This window comes from Chiloscyllium punctatum, chromosome 14 (assembly GCF_047496795.1).
Source record: "Chiloscyllium punctatum isolate Juve2018m chromosome 14, sChiPun1.3, whole genome shotgun sequence".
Taxonomy (NCBI): Eukaryota; Metazoa; Chordata; class Chondrichthyes; order Orectolobiformes; family Hemiscylliidae; genus Chiloscyllium; species Chiloscyllium punctatum.
In genome coordinates, this window is record NC_092752.1 from 79,204,579 (window position 1) to 79,222,355 (window position 17,777).

A 17,777-nucleotide genomic window follows, 5' to 3' on the forward strand; every position below is an offset into this window, starting at 1 on the left:
CGCCCAGTTAACAGGGAGGATATTATTAAGCTGCAGGACATTCAGAAGTGATTTACCAGGATATTGCTGGGTATGGAAGGCTTGAGATCTGAAAAATGGCTGGATAGGCTGAGTCTTTTTTCACTGGTGCCTGGGGGTTGAGACATGATGCTATAAAGGTTTATGAAAAAAATGAGATATATGGATCAATTTAATGGTAGTTGCCTTTTCCTCAGGATGGGGGAGTCTCAAGATCAGGGGCCATATTTTTAAGGTTAGAGGGGAGAGGTGTTCAAAAAAAAGATATGGGGCAATTTGCTACACAGAAGGTGGTTTGAGTGTGGAATGAACTTCCTGAGAAAGGGGTTGATGTGCGTACAATTACAACATTTAAAAGATATGTGGATAAACAGGTGAATAGGGCAGGGTTGGAGTGATATAGGCCAGCAACAGGCAGCTGGGAAGAGTTTAGTTTTAGATGATGGTGGGTATCAACTGAAGGGTCAGTTTCCATGCTGTATGGCTCTATGACAAGAATATGGTTTGATTCCATTATTGAAGAAAGGATCAGGGCTGGGCCCACTGATGTGCATCATCGACATAAACGATTTAGTTGAAAATATAGGAGTGATTGTGTGAAAGTTTGTTGATGATCAAATGAATGGTGTAGTGGGCAGTGAATACGGTTATCAAAGGGGATCTTGACCAACTGGGCCAGTGGACCAAGGAATGAAAGATGGAGTTTAATTCAGGGGTTGGATTTTGTTAAGACAAACCAGGGAGGACTAATACAGTTAATGGAAGGGCTCTGGCCAGGGTTGTCGGAGAGAGAGAGAGAGAGAGACCAGAGGGTGCAAGTTACATTGTTCCTCGGAAGTGGCATACCAGGTGGACAGGGTGGGGAAAGCGATATTTGGCACATTTGCCGACATTGGCCAGCACTTTGTTACATATGTTGGAGATATTTGTAACTTTGTCCTAAATATTTCCCTTGGGCAGAGGAGGCCACGAGGTGACCCTAAGAATGGTGAATAACCAAGGGTCGGTGAGTCCAAAACTAGAGGGTATAACAGGAGGTGAGAGAGCAAGGATTTAAAGAGGGAGCTGAGGGGAACATTATCCACAGAGGATGGTGCATAAACGGAACAGACTGCCTCAGGCACATGGGAGAAACAAAAACAATTATAGCATGGAAAAGACATTTGGGCAGGTACATGGAGAGGAGAAGGTTTGAAGAGATAAGGGCCAAATGTAGGCAAATGAGACTCATTGAGTATAAGAAACATGGGCAGCCTTGAGGGGTTTGACCACAGGTTCTGTTTCCGTGCTGTATCACTCTGTATCCAGCTAAAGAGGATTAGTGTACCAAAATAAGGCATGTTGTAGACACTGAAGCAAGTTACAGCGATAGTGATGGTAGTCTAGAATGCAGTATGTCTCAAATATGTGGAGGGAGTATCGGGAAGGGAGGAGGTTACAGGGACAGGGACTATTGTAGGAGTTAAAAATGACTGAAGACACTGGTGCACAAGCCATGCCACAGATGGTGTTGCAGAGTAGTGAGTCTTAGTAGAGTGTTGGAGGGAGAACACAGAACAGAAAGATCCCAGGCAGCATTCACAACCTCTTGTCGGAGGCCTACTCTCCCCTCTGTTGTACTGATGCTCGCTAAGACAGCACAGGACTGGATTGATAACTATGAACTCCCGATGCTGTCTCACTGCAACATAAGTTAAAGTAGACGTGGTGATTGAGCACGGGGTGTGACTATACTGTGCTCCCCATCCAGCACTGTATCTGCGTCCTGTCTTGTTAGCGATGTTTGGAGCCCTCTCATTGCTCTCTGCTCTGTCACTATGAGTGATCTTACCTCACTGCAGGATTTATTGAAGGCTCCCGGTCTCCCTGCCCTTTGTCTCTCTGGCTGACCAACCATCTTCAATGAGGTGATGGATGAGACACACAGCAGTTGGGAAGTCTATTGAGTCAGCAACTTCCTGAGTACCTACAGGAGACAGAGAAATAGACAGAATGGGAAATTAGACTGATGCAGTGAGGGTTACACAAGGAGAATGGAAATGAACCCCACAGAGATCTGGAAAATCCCAAACTCCATCCCTGGCCTGTGCTGTTGAGTCTCTCTGGAGTGGAGAATTCTGTTAGCTCAGGATCTGGAGGAGCTGCAAGAGTGAGAGACGCTGACAGAGGCAGCAATTCGACCCACACAGTGAGGGATACCACATGGAGAGAGACTGAGTGATATCACCAGAGTGCATGAAGACTTCAGGATCACACAATCATGTTGGAAGAATGGGTTTAGCTTCATGTGTCAGTGCTCAGGGATGAGTAACCAGTGAGCAGGTGAAGTGATGGCCTAGTAACATTATTGTTCGGGCATTATCCAAAACCTCAGCTAATGTTCAGGGGAGGCAGGTTTGAATCCCATCATAAGATATGGTGGAATTTAAAATCAATAATTTTAAAAATAGCAATTCACAATCCATAAAAAAATATGAAATCATTGCTGATGTACAAAAATCACAATCCCTTAGATTAGATTCCCTACAGTGTGGAAACAGGCCTTTCGACCCAACCAGTCCATGCCATCCCTCCAAAGAGTAACCCACTCAGACCCATCTCCCTCGACCTCATACACCTGACATCATGGGCAATTTAGCATGGCCAATTCGCCTGACCTACGTGCGTTTGGACTGTGGGAGGAAACCGGAGCATCTGGAGGCAATTCACGCAGACACGGGGAAAATGTGCAAACTCCACACAGTCGCCCGCGGCTGGAATCGAACCTGGGACCCTGGTGCTGTGAGGCAGGAAGGCTAATCACTGAGCCAGCGTACCGCGCACTTTCCTTTTGACAACGAGATCTGATCATCCTCACGTGGTCTGCACGACATACCCACAGCAAAGTGTTTGCCTCTCAGTTGCCCTCTGAAATGGCCAAGCAAGCTACTCAGCTCACGGGCAGCTAGGGCTGGGCAATAAAGGCTGGTCAGCCAGAGACACCCACATCCCCTACCTGATTTATAAAAAAATCCAATAGGATGGTCCCACTGGAACCGTGATGGGACCAGTGTCCTGGCCAATCATGACAGTAGGTTTATGGACAGGGCTTTAAACTGACAGAGAGGATGCAGGGACAGGGTTCAGGTGAAAGGAGCTTTCCAAATCCAAAGAAAAAAGGTGAAGCATCGGAACAGTATGGGGATGTGGCTGAAGGCAATCAGAAAGGTACAGGATGGGACAGCGATTAACTAAAACTGTACATCAGTGAATAGGTTTGTGACAGGAAATTGTGGGAAAGAGTAAATTATGTTTTTTTTCAATGGACGAAGTCTTATCAATAAGGTAGATGGATTTGTGACACTGAGATAAAAGAGGTTTAGACAACAGAGAGACATGGTTATAGGGTGAACAAAAGGTGGACATAAATATTCAATGGATCACAACCTTGCGGAAACTCAGGCAAAATGGGTAACACTAACAATAATGGATAACAAAGGCATCACAGAGAAAGCATTTGGTCTCAGATCATGAAGTAGAATCAGTCTGAATGTAAATTCTGGCTACTACTTGCCAAGGACACAAGCAGCAGAACAGTTTTAGCCACTGAACAGCATTCCGCTGCTCATTACTGCATCACACAGGAACTCATTGGAATTTTTTTAACAAACACATTGCGATAATTTTGGGAAACATCAATATTCACAAAATGTAGTACAGTCACACTGGCAAGAGTGATATTGGAAGAGGAGTTCAGAAAATTAGTTTTCAGTGTTTCTTTGAATAACAAATTGTGCAACTGGCTAGGGACATAACTACCTCAGAGCGACCATTGTGTGATGAATCTTAGTAAATGAGTAATGTCACCTGGAGAGATCCTCTGCAATATTGTGATAAAATGCAATTTAAGGAAATATAAAGTTTTAAAGTGAATCACAGAAAGGACAAGCTACAACTAGAAACAAAAATAAACAATAACATGAGTTTGAGAGGGGAACTGACCAAGGTAAACAGGCTAAACAGACTGAAATATGTGCCTGTCAATGAACAGTGGAAAACATTTGAAGGAACAGTGTAAAACACTCAACAAAAGGACATTCCATTGAAACAGACAAATCCTCAGCAAGAAATCCCCATCGGTCCCTCATTCAAGTAAAAATGATCATATTAGATTATCGGGCTTAGAGGATCACCAAAAAGTACTTAAAATCCTGAAGTGAGAGAATGTTTTCGGAGTAAGTTTTAAAGGGATTGCAAAGGGTCTGCTCCCAGGAGGAGGTCAGATGGAAGAGGGAATAATTGTCAAGGTTTTATGTCACAAAAGGAACCGGGAGAGCTGAAGGTGCTGGAGGTGGTGAGAGTGTTACAGAGAGGGGTCAGGGCCTGAACGGTATTACAAAGCCAGTACAGATTGTTGCAACTGGAGGTGTTTGCAGAGGTCGGGAGGGATATATATATTTTTATTTATTCATTCATAGGATGAGGATGTCGCTGATTGGACCAACATTCTTTGCCCCACTGCTAATTACCCAGAGTATAGCACAGAGTCAGCCATATTGCTGTGGGTCTGCTGTCACGTGCAGGCCAGACCAGGTTAGAATGTCAGATGTTCTTCTCTAAAGGATGTAAATGAACCAGATGAGTTCTTCCTTCTGGTCAACAATGCTTTTATGGTGGCCTCACCAATGTCCTCTACAGCCACAACATGACATCCCAACTTCTACTCTCAATCGCAAACGCCTGCTTCACCAACCTGTCTACCTGTGACACCACTTACAAAGAACTGTCTACCTGCATCCCTGGGTCACAGACTGACAACACTACCCAGGGCCCAAACATAAACTGTACAGGTCCCACCCTGGTTTGTTTCACCAAAATGGAACACCTCACGTTTATCTAATTAAACTCCATCTGCTATTCTTCAGCTCACGATCCCAGTGTACTATTCGCCCTGTTGTATCATAGATAACCTTCTTCACTGACCACTTTACCAACAATTTCAGTGCCACTCAAAAAAACTTACTTAACAGGAAACCAATATTCCCATCCAAACCATTTATCCAAATGACAAACAACAGTGGATCCACTTCACCGCTGGTCACATGTCTCCTGTCAGAAAAACAACATGTCTCCCTTCACCCTCTGTCTCCTACCATCAAGCCTAATTTTGTATCCAGTTGACTAGCTCCTCCTGAATGCCATATCCTTTTACATTGATCTGAGCTTATTATCCAGTTTACCATACAGAACGTAGAACACAGAACAGGACAGCACAAGACCCTTCGGCCATGATGCCATGCCCATCTTTTATCCGACTGTGAGATCAAACTAACTTACATACCCTTCATTTTGCTGTCATCCATGTGCCTATCCAAGAGTCTGTTAAAATGTCCCATTACACCCACCCACCACTCTCTGTGTAAAGAACCTACATCTGAAATCTCCCCTTACCCATCCACCAATCACCTTACAATCATGCCCCCATGTACCATGTATGCCATGGGATAAAGAGGTCTCTCACTGTTCACTCTATCTTTGCCTCACACCTTCTTGTTCACCTCTAACAAATCACACCACACTCTTCTTCACTCCAATGAGAAAAGCCTTAGCTCCCTCAACCTTTCTTCATAAGACATGCTCTCCAGTCCAGGTAGCATCCTGGTAAATCTCCTCTTTACCCTCTCTAAAACTTCCACATCCTTCCTTTAATGAAGGGACCAAAACTGAACACAATATTCTAATTGGGATCTAAACAGGACTGTATAGAGCTGCAGCATAACCTCATGGCTTTAAAACTCAATCCCCCAGCTAATGAAAGCCAATACAACAGATTCTTTCTTAATAATACCATCAGCTTGGTGGCAAATTTGAGGGATCTCTGCTCATGGAATCCAAGATCCATCTGTTCCTCCACACTATTCAGTATTCTGCCTTTACCTGCACATCTTTGGCCTGTGGGTGGAAACCGGAGCCCCTGTCGGAAACCCACGCAGACACGGAGAGAAAGTGCTCACTCCACACAGACAGTCGCCTGGGGCTGGAATTGAAATCACGTCCCTAGTACTGTGAGGCAGCAGTGCTAACCACTGAGCCACCGTGCTGCCCCATGTAACTCTCTAGAGCCCTGCTTCTGATCCTTGGTTCCTCAAACTTAAATTAGCTTCCTTCTTCCTCTTGACTAGATGTTCTACATCCCTTGGAACCTTGACAAATGCTTTGCTGAAGTTCATGTAGACAACACTGACTGCTCTGCCTTCATCGATCTCTTGGTCAACTCCTCGAAGAGTCCATCCGGTTTGTGAAACATGGCTTCCCACTCACAAAGCCATGCTGACTATCTCTAATCAGCCCTTCCTTTCCAAATATATGTAGCTCCTTTCTCTCAGAATCTCCTCCAACAACTTACCCAGCACTGGCTCACTGGGCTGTGATTTCCTAGCTGCTCCCTGCAGACATTAAGTGATGGAACAGCATTAGCCACCCTCCAGTCTTCCGGTAACACATTGTGTGTATTGATAAAATAAATATATGTTAGGGACACTATCTCTTCCCCAGATTCCCACAATATTCGACCTAATAAGCGACATTAAGATTTGATCTACCTTTATTTGTTTTCAGATACCAGCACTTTTTTTCCTCTGTTGAGGATTCTTTCCAAGGCATCACTATTTATTTCCCCAACTTCCTGAGCTTCCATGTCTTTCTCCACAGTAAATTCTGACAACACTATTTTGTCTAATATCTCACCCACCTCCTGACAGTTAAGGTGCCCTATTCTCTACCAAATTACTCTTTAGCCCTTATTGAAACTTGTGTAAAGTTTTCTGAAAATTCAAATAAACCGTATCCTCCGTCCAACCACTCCTACACCCGTATCTATTCTGCCATTTATATTCACACCAATAAAAATAAAATCCAACAGGCTCAAAAACACATCCTCTTTTCATTAAAAGTGTTTCTAAGGTTCCAGTTATTCTTCATTGACATATCCTTTCAAGCATATTTCAGCTCCTGACCTACTGTCAGGCTAACACTGTTTGGTTTCAGACTGGCAGCAGAAAGAGATATGGGTGTTCATGTTTATCAATCTGAAAAAAGGTAGCTTACAGTTTCAACAGGTAATAGATGTTTTGGAAATAAGGAGGAACGTGGGGACTGAAGGACATTATGGAGATAGGGAGCGATGTGCGGACTCAACGAGATTATGGACGTAGAGAATGCACTAGTGACTGAAGAACATTATGGAGATAGGGAGTGATGTGGGGCCTGAAAGAGGCCAAAGAGATCTGCAGGGCTGTTGGGCCTAAAGGAGGTTGCACAGATCAGGAGGATCATGGGGATTGAAGGAGGTTACTCTGAACTGGAGGGTCGTTGTGTCAGGATGAGATTATGGAGATAGGGAGGGTTGTGGGGCCTTTTGGAGGTTATGGAGTTAGGGAGGTTGGTGGGGAATGGTTCAGGTTACATGATTAGGAAGAGTCGTGGGGACTGAAGGAGTTTATGGAGATAGGGAGGGCTGTGGGGACTGAAGTAGGTTATATAGATAGTAAGTTTATAGAGAAGCACAGGAAAGAAGAGCAGGTATTGGCCATTTGACCACAGAGTCGGTCCCACCATTCAATATGATCACGACTGATCATTTAACCCAGTACAGTATTCCTGCTTTCACACCTTACTCTGATATTATAGTGACTACTGGCATTTAGTGATACAGCGGGCTGTCGTAACTGGGACAGGGGGTGGGGTGGGGGGGGTGTCTTACAGAGATAGGGAGGGTTGTGGAAGCTGGGACAGGTGACAGATACAGGGTGGGTTTTAGGAATGGGAGGACTTCACAGAGATTTGGAGGAATGCAGGGATGGGACGTGATAACAATCACAGGGAGGGTTTTGGGAGCTCGATCTGAGACGGGTATAGCTGAGAACAGAAGGGAGTCAAACAGGGACAAGGTAGGACTAATAAATTAAGCTGCATTTATTTCAATGCAAGGGGCCTAACAGGGAAGGCAGATTAACTCAGGGCATGGTTAGGAACATGGGACTGGGATCTCACAGCAATTACAGAAACATGGCTCAGGAATGGGCAGGACTGGCAGCTTAATGTTCCAGGATACAAATGCAACAGGAAGGATAGAAAGGGAGGCAAGAGAGGAGGGAGAGTGGCATTTTTGATTACGGATAGCATTACAGCTGTGCTAAGGGAGGATATTCCCAGAAATACATCAGGGAAGTTATTTGGTGGAACTGAGAAATAAGAAAGGGAAGATCACCTTATTAGGATTGTATTATAGACCCCACAGTAGTCAAAGGGAAATTGCCAAACAAACTTGTAAGGAGATCTCAGTTATCTGTAAGAATAATAGGGTAGATATGGTAGGGGTTTTTACCTTTCCAAACATCGACTGGGACTGCCATAGTGTAAAGGTTTAGATGGAGAGGAATTTGTTAAGTGTGTACAAGACAATTTTCTGATTCAGTATGTGGGTGTACCAACTAGAGAAGGTGCAAAACTTAACCTAAGCTAAGGAAATAAGGCAGGGCAGGTGACTGAGCTGTCAGTGGGGGAGCACTTTGGGACCAGCGACCATAATTCTATTCATTTTAAAATAGTGATGGAAAAGGATAGACCAAATCTAAAAGTTGAAGTTCTAAATTGGATAAAGGCCCATTTTGACGTATTAGGCAAGAACTTTTGAAAGCTGATTGCAGGCAGATGTTCGCAGGTAAAGGGACGATGGAAAATGGGATGCCTTCAGAAGTGAGATAACAAGAATCCAGAGAAAGCATATTCCTGTCAGGGTGTAGGGGAATGCTGGTAGGTATAGTGAATTCTGGATGACTAAAGACATTGAAGGTTTAGTTCAGAAAAAGAAGAAAGCACATGTCGGGTATAGACAGGATAGATCGAGTGAGTCTTTAGAGTATAAAGGAAGTTGGAGTATACTAAAGAGGGAAATCAGGAGGGAAAAAAAGGGACATGAGATAGCTTTGACAAATAGAATTAAGGAGAATCCAAAGGGTTTTTACAAATATATTAAGGACAAAGGGTAACTACGGAGAGAATAGGGCCCCTGAAAGGTCAGCAAGGCGGCCTTTGTGTGGAGCCACAGAAAATGGGAGAGATACTAAATTAATATTTTGCATCAGTATTTACTGTGGAAAAGGATATGGAAGATATAGACTGTAGGGAAATCGATGGTGACATCTTGCAAAATGTTCAGATACAGAGGAAGAAGTGCTGGATAACTCCCCAGGGCCTGATCAGGTGTACCCGAGAACTCTGTGGGAAGCTAGAGAAGTGATCGCTGGGCCTCGTGCTGAGATATTTGTATCATCAATAATCACATGTGAGATGCCAGAAGACTGGAGGTTGGCAAAAGTGGTGCAACTGTTTAAGAAGGGTGGTAAAGACAAGCCAGGGAACTATAGACCGATGAGCCTGAACTCAGTGGTGGGCAGGTTGTTGGAGGGAATCCTGATAGACAGGATGTACATGAATTTGGAAAGGCAAGGACTGATTATGGATAGTCAACATGCCTTTGTGCGTGGGAAATCATATCCCACACACTCGAGTGAGTTTTTTGAAGAAGTCGCAAAGAAGATTGATGAGGGCAGAGTGATAGATGTGATCTATATGGACTTCAGTAAAGCATTCGACAAGGTTCCCCATGGGAGACTGATTAGCAATGTTAGATCTCATTGAATACAGTGAAAACTAGCCATTTGGATACAGTACTGGCTCAAAAGTAAAAGACAGAGAGTGGTGGTGGAGGGTTGTTTTTCAGACTGAAGGCCTGTGACCAGTGGAGTGTCACAAGGATGAGTGCTGGGCCCTCTACTTTTTATCATTTACATAAATGATTTGGATGAGAGCACAAGAGGTACAGTTTGCAGATGACACCAAAATTGGAGGTGTAGTGGACAGCGAAGAGGGTTACAACAGGATCTGGACCAGATGGGACAATGGGCTAACTGGCAGATGGAGTTTAATTCAGATAAATGCGAGGTGCTGCATTTTCGAAAAGCAAATCATAGCAGGACTTATACTCGTAATGGTAAGGTCCTAGGGAGTGTTGTTGAACAAAGAGACCTTGGAGTGCATATTCATAGCTCCTTGAAAGTGGAATCGCAGATAGATAAGAGAGTGAAGGCGGCGTTTGGTATGCATTCCTTTATTGGTCAGAGTATTGAGTCCAGGAGTCGGGAGGTCATCTTGCGGCTATACAGCACTGTTGGAATATTTTGTGCAATTCTGGTCTCCTTCCTATCAGAAAAATTTTGTGAAACTTGAAAGGGTTCAGAAAAGATTTACAAGAATGTTTCCAGGGTTGGAGGATTTGAGCTACAGAGAGAGGCTGAACAGGCTGGGGCTGTGGCGTCGGAGGCTGAGGGGTGACCTTATAGAGGTTTACAAAATTATGAGGGGCATGGATAGGATAAATAGACAAAGATTTTTCCCTGGGGTCGGTGAGTCCAGAACTAGAAGGGATAGGTTTAGGGTGAGAGTGGAAAGATATAAAAGAGACCTAAGGTGCAACGTTTTCAAGCAGAGGGTGGTACGTGTATGGAACGAGCTGCCAGAGGATGTGGTGGAGGCTGGTACAACTGCAACATTTAAGAGGCATTTGGATGGGTATAGGAATGGGAAGGGTTTGGAGGGAGATGGGCCGGGTGCTGGCAGGTGGGACTAGATTGTGTTGGGATATCTGGTCAGCATAGACGGGTTGGACCAAAGGGTCTGTTTCCGTGCTGTACATCTCTATGACTCCAACACTCATGGAGGTTATAGAAATAAACTGTGTGACTGCATGTGGAGGTGGTTGAAGGCATAAAGGTTTGTAGTTATCGTAGGAAATTACATCATTTGGGACCAGCAGAGTTTTCAGAGACTAACTGCATTTCAGATACAGGAAGAGTTCATAATCATCATTAGAAATGCAGAAACTAATTTATGAGAGAAGCAGGGTCACTCTGCACTGTGCCCAGAGACAAGGAGGAGTCTTACAGCTGGAGGAGGTTACTAAGGTACAGAGCTTTTTTGTTGTTGTGACAGGAAATTTACAGAGATCATGAAGGTAGTAGGAGTTCAAAAAAGTCACAAAGACAGGGAGGTTTTTCAGGTCTAGAAAGGACAACACTGACCAGGATGGCTGAAGGAACTGAAGAGTTGTTTTTCTTCAGTTAAGGAGAGATGTGACAGAACCCGGGATTAAAGGCAAACACAGAAACTTGGAGAGTTGTAGTGGTAGGAGGAGCTTACAGGGATAGGCAGTATTGTAGGGACTGATGAGATCGGGGAAGTGGTATCAATGAAACAGACAATGGAGAAACTGACAGACATAGGGAAGGTTCTGTGGAACAGATGAATTTACAGATAAGATGGTGATAATGAAGCCTGAGAATTTTCTCATGTTCCTTGCCCAGCATTGTTCCTACATCATGCCCTCAGGGTCTGAATTAAAATCCACTTACTCCTCCCCGTGCTGTTTACTGTGAGTGATCTGACCGGCTGCAGGATTTACTGAAGGCTCCAGATCTCCCTCTCCATCTCTCTCTGGCTGACCAACTGTCTTCAATGTGGTGATGGACGAGACAGGAATTGGGAATTCTGCTGAGTCAGGGACATCAGGAATACCGACAGGAGACAGAGAAATAGACAGAATGGGAAATTACACTGATGCAATGAATCTTACACATGGAGAATGGCATTGAATCCCACAGAGATCTGGAAATTCCTAATGTCCATTTCTGGCCTGTTCTGCTGCGTCCCTCTGGAATGGGGAATTCTGTTAGCTCAGGATCTGGAGTAGCTGCAAAGAGTGAGAGACACTGACAGAGGCAGCAATTAGACCCAGAAGTAAGGGATATCACATGCAGAAAGACAGTGATATCAGCAGAGTGGAGGAATGTATCAGGATCACACAATGGTATCAACAGAAGTGGTTCTGAGCAGTGAGCACTGCTACCAGTACACAGGGAAGACTGAGCTATTTTATTGGGATAGGCTCCCCAGGTATCAGGAATATGCAGTGTGCTATAAATGGACACAGATGAGGAGGGGGAAAGGTCTGAGGGGAATGGAAATTCCCAAGTCCAAAGAGGAAGGTTGAAATATTGAAACACCATGGAGATGTGGATGAAGACCAACAGAAAGAAACAGTAAGGGACTGAGTTTAATTAAAATACTACATTGTCAAATAGATTTGTGACAGGAAATTATTGGTTAACATTAAGTAAATGCCATTTCTGCCCCTCATAATTCCTCACACACCCAAATGACATCACTTCCGCCCCTCACATCATCGCTGATGTCACACACTCAGTGACTTCCATGCCCCCCCCCCGACTGCCGTGTTTGTCACCACTTCCGCCCCCACCAATGCCGCGCACTTGCATTCTGCTGACAAACCCCCAGGTCCCACCATCACAATCCCTACCCCAGAATCCGGAGGGGAACACCACCCCTGCTCATAACTCCACCCCCATTCCCCCTAACACCACACCCACTCCTGTTACAGGCTCCGTCGCCTCGCCCAGCTCCACACCTACGCCAGGTCCCAGCTCCCAGTCCTGCCGAGTTTTCACCATTCCTCCTGACCTCCCCCTCACTGAGGATGAATGATCAATCCTCAGCAAAGACTTCACCTTTATCCCCCTCCGTCCACACATCAATTAATTTAATACACGCTGAGATATTGAACACTTCTTCTGACGCCTCCGAGCATACTTTTACAATCAAGACTCCCACCCACCTTTCAAGGACCCTTTTGCCCACCTCCAACATACTCCATCCACCAGGACACCCCGCGCTGGCCTATTACCTGTCTTCGATTTCTACATTTCCAACTTCCACCGAGACATCAACCGCCTCAACCTATCTACCCCCTCCCCCACTCCATCCTCTCACCCTCACAACGTGCAGCCCTTCACTTCCTCTGCCGACCTCACCATCAAACCAGCAGATAAAGGGGGTGCAGTGGTAGTCTTGTGCACTGACCTCTACACTGCTGAAGCCATGATGCCAACTCGAAGACACCTCCTCCTATCACCCCCTCTACCATGACCCACCTCCCATCACCAAACCGTCATCTCCCAGAGCATACAGAACCTCATCACCTCAGGAGGAGAACTCCCACCCACAGCTTCCAACCTCATTGTCCGGGATCCCCCACTGCCCGATTCTACCTCCTTCCCAAGATCCCCATAGTGTTAGGTAAGGGGTAAATGTAGATGTAGGGGTATGGGTGGGTTACGCTTCGGCGGGGCGGTGTGGACTTGTTGGGCCGAAGGGCCTGTTTCCACACTGTAAGTAATCTAATCTAATCTAATCCACAAGCCTGACCATCCTGACCGACCCATTCTCTCAGCATGCTCCTACCCCACCGAACTCATGTCTGCCTACCTCGACATTGCCCTCTCCCGCAGTCCAGGAATTACCCACATTCATTCGAGACACCATCCATACCCTCCACCTCCTCCAAGACTTCTGTTTTCCAGGCCCCCAACGCCGCATCTTCACCATGGATATCCAATCCCTCTACACCTCCATTCACCATGACCAGGACCTCCAAGCCCTCCGTTTCTTCATCTCCTGACGGCCACAACAGAACCCTTCCACCGACACTCTCATTCGTTTGTCTGAACTTGTCCTCACACTTAACAATTTTTCCTTCAAATCCTCCCACTTCCTCCAGACCAAAGGGGTAGCCATGGGCACCTGTATGGGCCCGAGCTATGCCTGTCTCTTTGTTGGTTATGTAGAACAGTCCATTTTCCGTAGTTACACCGGCACCACTCCCCACGTCTTCCTCCGCTACATTGATGACTGCATTGGCGCCACATCGTGCTTCCTTGAGGAGTTTGAGCAATTCATCAACTTCACCAACACATTCCACCCTGACCTTAAATTTACCTGGACCATCTCTGATACCTCCCTCCCCTTCCTGGACCTCTCCATCCCCATTAATGACAACCGACTTGTCACCGACATTTTTTATGAACCTACCGACTCCCAAAGCTACCTAGATTACACCTCTTCCCAGACTACCGCCTGCAAATTTGCCAACCCGTATTCCCAATTCCTCCGCCTCCGCCATACTTGTTCCCAGGAGGGCCAGTTCCACCACAGAACACACCAGATGGACTCCTTCTTTAGAGATCGCAATTTCCCTTCCCACGTGGTTAAAGATGCCCTCCAACGCATCTCGTCCACATCCCACACCTCCGCACTCAGACCCCACCCCTCCAACCGTAACAAGGACAGAACGCCCCTGGTGCTCACATTGCACCCTACCAACCTTCGCATAAACCAAATCATCCGCCGACATTTCCGCCACCTCCAAACAGACCCTACCACCAGGGATAGATTTCCCTCCCCACCCCTTTCTGCCTTCCGCAAAGACCGTTCCCTGAGTGACTACCTGGTCAGGTCCACGCCTCCCAAAATCCCACCCTCCCTTCCTGGCACCTTCCCCTGCCACTGCAGAAATTGCAAAACCTTCGCCCACACCTCTCCCCTCACCACCATCCAAGGCCGCAAAGGAGCCTTCCACATCCAAAGTTTTACCTGCACATCCACCAATATCATTTATTGTATCCGTTGCTCCCTATGCGCTCTCCTCTACATTGGTGAAACTGGACACAATCCGAGCACAGCACTTTAGGGAACATCTCTGGTACACCCGCACCAATCAACCCCACTGCCCTGTGGCCCAACATTTCAATGCCCCCTCCCACTCTGCTGAGGACATGCAGGTCCTGGGCTTCCTCCACCGCTGCTTCGTCACCACCTGACACCTGGAAGAAGAATGTCTCACCTTCCGCCTCGGAACACTTCAACCCCAGGGCAACAATGTGGACTTCACCAGTTTCCTCATTTCCCCTTCCCACACCTCACACCCCACCTCCAGCCTTCCAGCTCAGCCTCCCATGACTTGTCCTAACAGCCTATCTCCCTTCCCACCTATCCACTCCACCCTCCTCCCTGACCTATCACCCCCATCCCCACCCCCATTCACCCAATGTACTCTTTGCTACCTTCCCCCATCCTCCACTCTGACCAATTATCTTCTTCCCCACCCCATTCACCTATTATACTCTATGCTACTTTCTCCCTATCCCCACCCCCCTCTCATTTACCTCCAAACTCTGCAGGCTCCCGGCCTCTATTCCTGATGAAGGGCTTTTGCCCGAAACGTCGATTTTCCTATTCCTCGGATGCTGCCTGACCTGCCATGCTTTTCCATCACCACTCTAATCTAGACTCTGGTTTCCAGCATCTGCAGTCCTTGTGTTTACATTGTTGGAGAAGAAGGCAACCGAGATAAAGCATGTTGTTAACACTGAACCAAGTTACAGGGATAAGGAAGGTCGTCTGGAATGCAGCACAATTCAAATATGTGGACGGACTATCGGGAAGGGAGGAGGTTACAGCGATAGGATCTGTTACAGGAATTAAAAATTATTGAAGACACTGGACCACAAGACATGCCATAGATACACTGGTGTAGAGTCGTGAGTTTTAATATAACAGAACTTACATTGGTGTGGTGATTGAGCCTGGGGTGTGTGTGTGCACTGTGCTCCGCTCCAGCATTGTACTATGTCATGTTGTGTTAACAGATGGTTGGATCCCTCTCATTGTTCTTTGCTCTGTGCACTGTGGGTGACCTTACTTCACTACTGGATTTATTGAAGGCTCCAGATCTCCTTTCCCTTTGTCTCTCTCTGGCAGACCAACTGCATTCAATGAGGTGATGGACGATCCACCCAGCAGCTGGGAAGGCTATTGAGTCAGGACTTTCCTGAGTACCTACAGGAGACAGAGAAATAGACAGAATGTGAAGTTAAACAGATGCAGTGAGGGTTACACATGGAGAATGGCACTGAGTTCCACAGAGATCTGGAAAATGGAGCGATATGAAGAAATAGTCCCACATTGCTGGAAGATGTCAGGATCACACAATTGTGTGGGAAGAATGGGTTTAGCTTCATGATGCCCTTGTATCAGTGCTCAGGGATGAGCACCCAGTGAGCAGGTGAAGTAATAGCCTAGTGATAGTATTGCGAGAGAATGTATCCAAAACCTCAGCTAATGTTCAGGGGAGGCAGGTTTGAATCCCGCCATCTGAAAAGGAGACATTTGAAATCAATAATTTTAAAAATAATAATTAACAATCCACAAATAAGTATGAAACCATTACTGATGTACAATAAATCCAAACACTTGTCCTTTAGAGAAGGACATCTGCCCATCCTCACGTGGTCTGCACGACATCCCCACAGCAAAGTGTTTGCCTCTCAATTACCCTCTGAAATGGCCGAGCAAGTTACTCAGTTCAAGGGCTTCTAGGACTGGGCAAGAAAGGCTGGTCAGCCAGAGACTCACACATCCCATTCCTGATTTTTAAAAATATCTATTAGGATGATCCCCCTGGAACTGTGCTGGGACCAGTGTCCTGGCTAATCATGTCGGTAGGTTTATGGACAGGGCATTAAACTGACAGAGAGGATGCAGGTGAAAGGAGCTTTCCAAATCCAAAGGGAAAAGGTGAAGCAATGGAACAGCATGGGAATGTGGCTGAAAACAAGCAGAAAGGAACAGGATGGGACAGAGTTTAACTAAAATTGTACATCAGCGAATAGATTTGTGACAGAAAATTGTGGAAGGCAGTATATTATGTTTTTTTTGAATGGACAACGTTGCTGCAATAAGGTCGATGGATTTGTGAGACAGAGATAAAAGATATTTAGACAACAGGGAGACATGAATACAGGGTGAACAAAATATTCAGTGGTTCGTAATCTTGTGCAATCTCAGGCAAAATGGGTAACGCTAACAATAATGGATACCAAAGGCATTACAGAGAAATCATTTGGCCGCAGATCATGAAGTAGAGTCAGTCTGAATGTAAATTCTGGCTACTACTTGCCAAAAACACAAGATGCAGAATAGTTTTAGCCACCGAACAGCATTTCATTGCTCATCACTGCATTCAACAGGAACTCTTGGAATTTTTTAACAAAGGCATTGTGATAATTTTGGAAAACGTAAATATTTGTATTATCAGGGACAATCACACGGACAGCATTGATATTGGAAGAGGAGTTCGGAGAATTTTTTTTTCAGTGTTTCTTTGAAAAACACATTGTGCAACTGTTAAGGGACATAACTATCGCAGAGCGACCGTGTAATGAAACTTAGTGAATGAGTAATGTCACCTGGAGAGATCCTTCGGGAAATTGTGATAAAGTGCAGTTTAAATAAACAAAGTTTTAAAGTGAAACACAGAAAGGACAAGCTACAAGTAGAAATAAAAATAGCCAATTATGTGTGTGTGAGAGGGGAACTGACCAAGATAAACAAGCTAAACAGACTGAAACATATGTCTGTAAATGAACAGTGGAAACCATTTGAAGGAACAATGCAAAATACTCAACAAAAGGACATTCCACTGAAACAGTAAAAACCTCAGCAAGAAATTCCCACTGATCCCTCACTCAGGACGAAAGGGATCATACTAGATTATGAGGCGAAGAGGATCACCAAAGAGTACTTAAAATCCTGAAGTGAGGGAGTGTTTTAGGAGTCAATGGTAATGGATTGCAATGGGTCTGCTCGCAGGAGGAGGGCTGTAGGAAGGGGAGCCACGGTCAGGGTTCATTGACACAATAGGAACAGGGAGAGGTGAAGGTGCTGGAGGTGGTGAGAGTGTCACAGAGAGTGGTCAGGGTGTTACAAAGCCAGGACGGATTGCTGCAGCTGGAGGGGTTTGCAGAGGT

The 17,777-nt window shown here is 45.6% G+C and overlaps 1 long non-coding RNA gene across 2 annotated transcripts in view; it reads right to left on the minus strand.

The window, feature by feature from the left end:
- Window positions 1-17,777, minus strand: part of LOC140485784 (uncharacterized) — a 53,126-nt gene that overhangs the window by 23,439 nt on the left and 11,910 nt on the right. For both annotated transcript variants that reach the window (XR_011962450.1, XR_011962451.1), the window contains exons 2-3: window positions 15,536-15,807; window positions 1,850-1,984 (exon numbers count right to left, since the gene is read on the minus strand). This is a non-coding gene — a long non-coding RNA (uncharacterized lncRNA). The remainder of the gene's footprint in view (window positions 1-1,849; window positions 1,985-15,535; window positions 15,808-17,777) is intronic.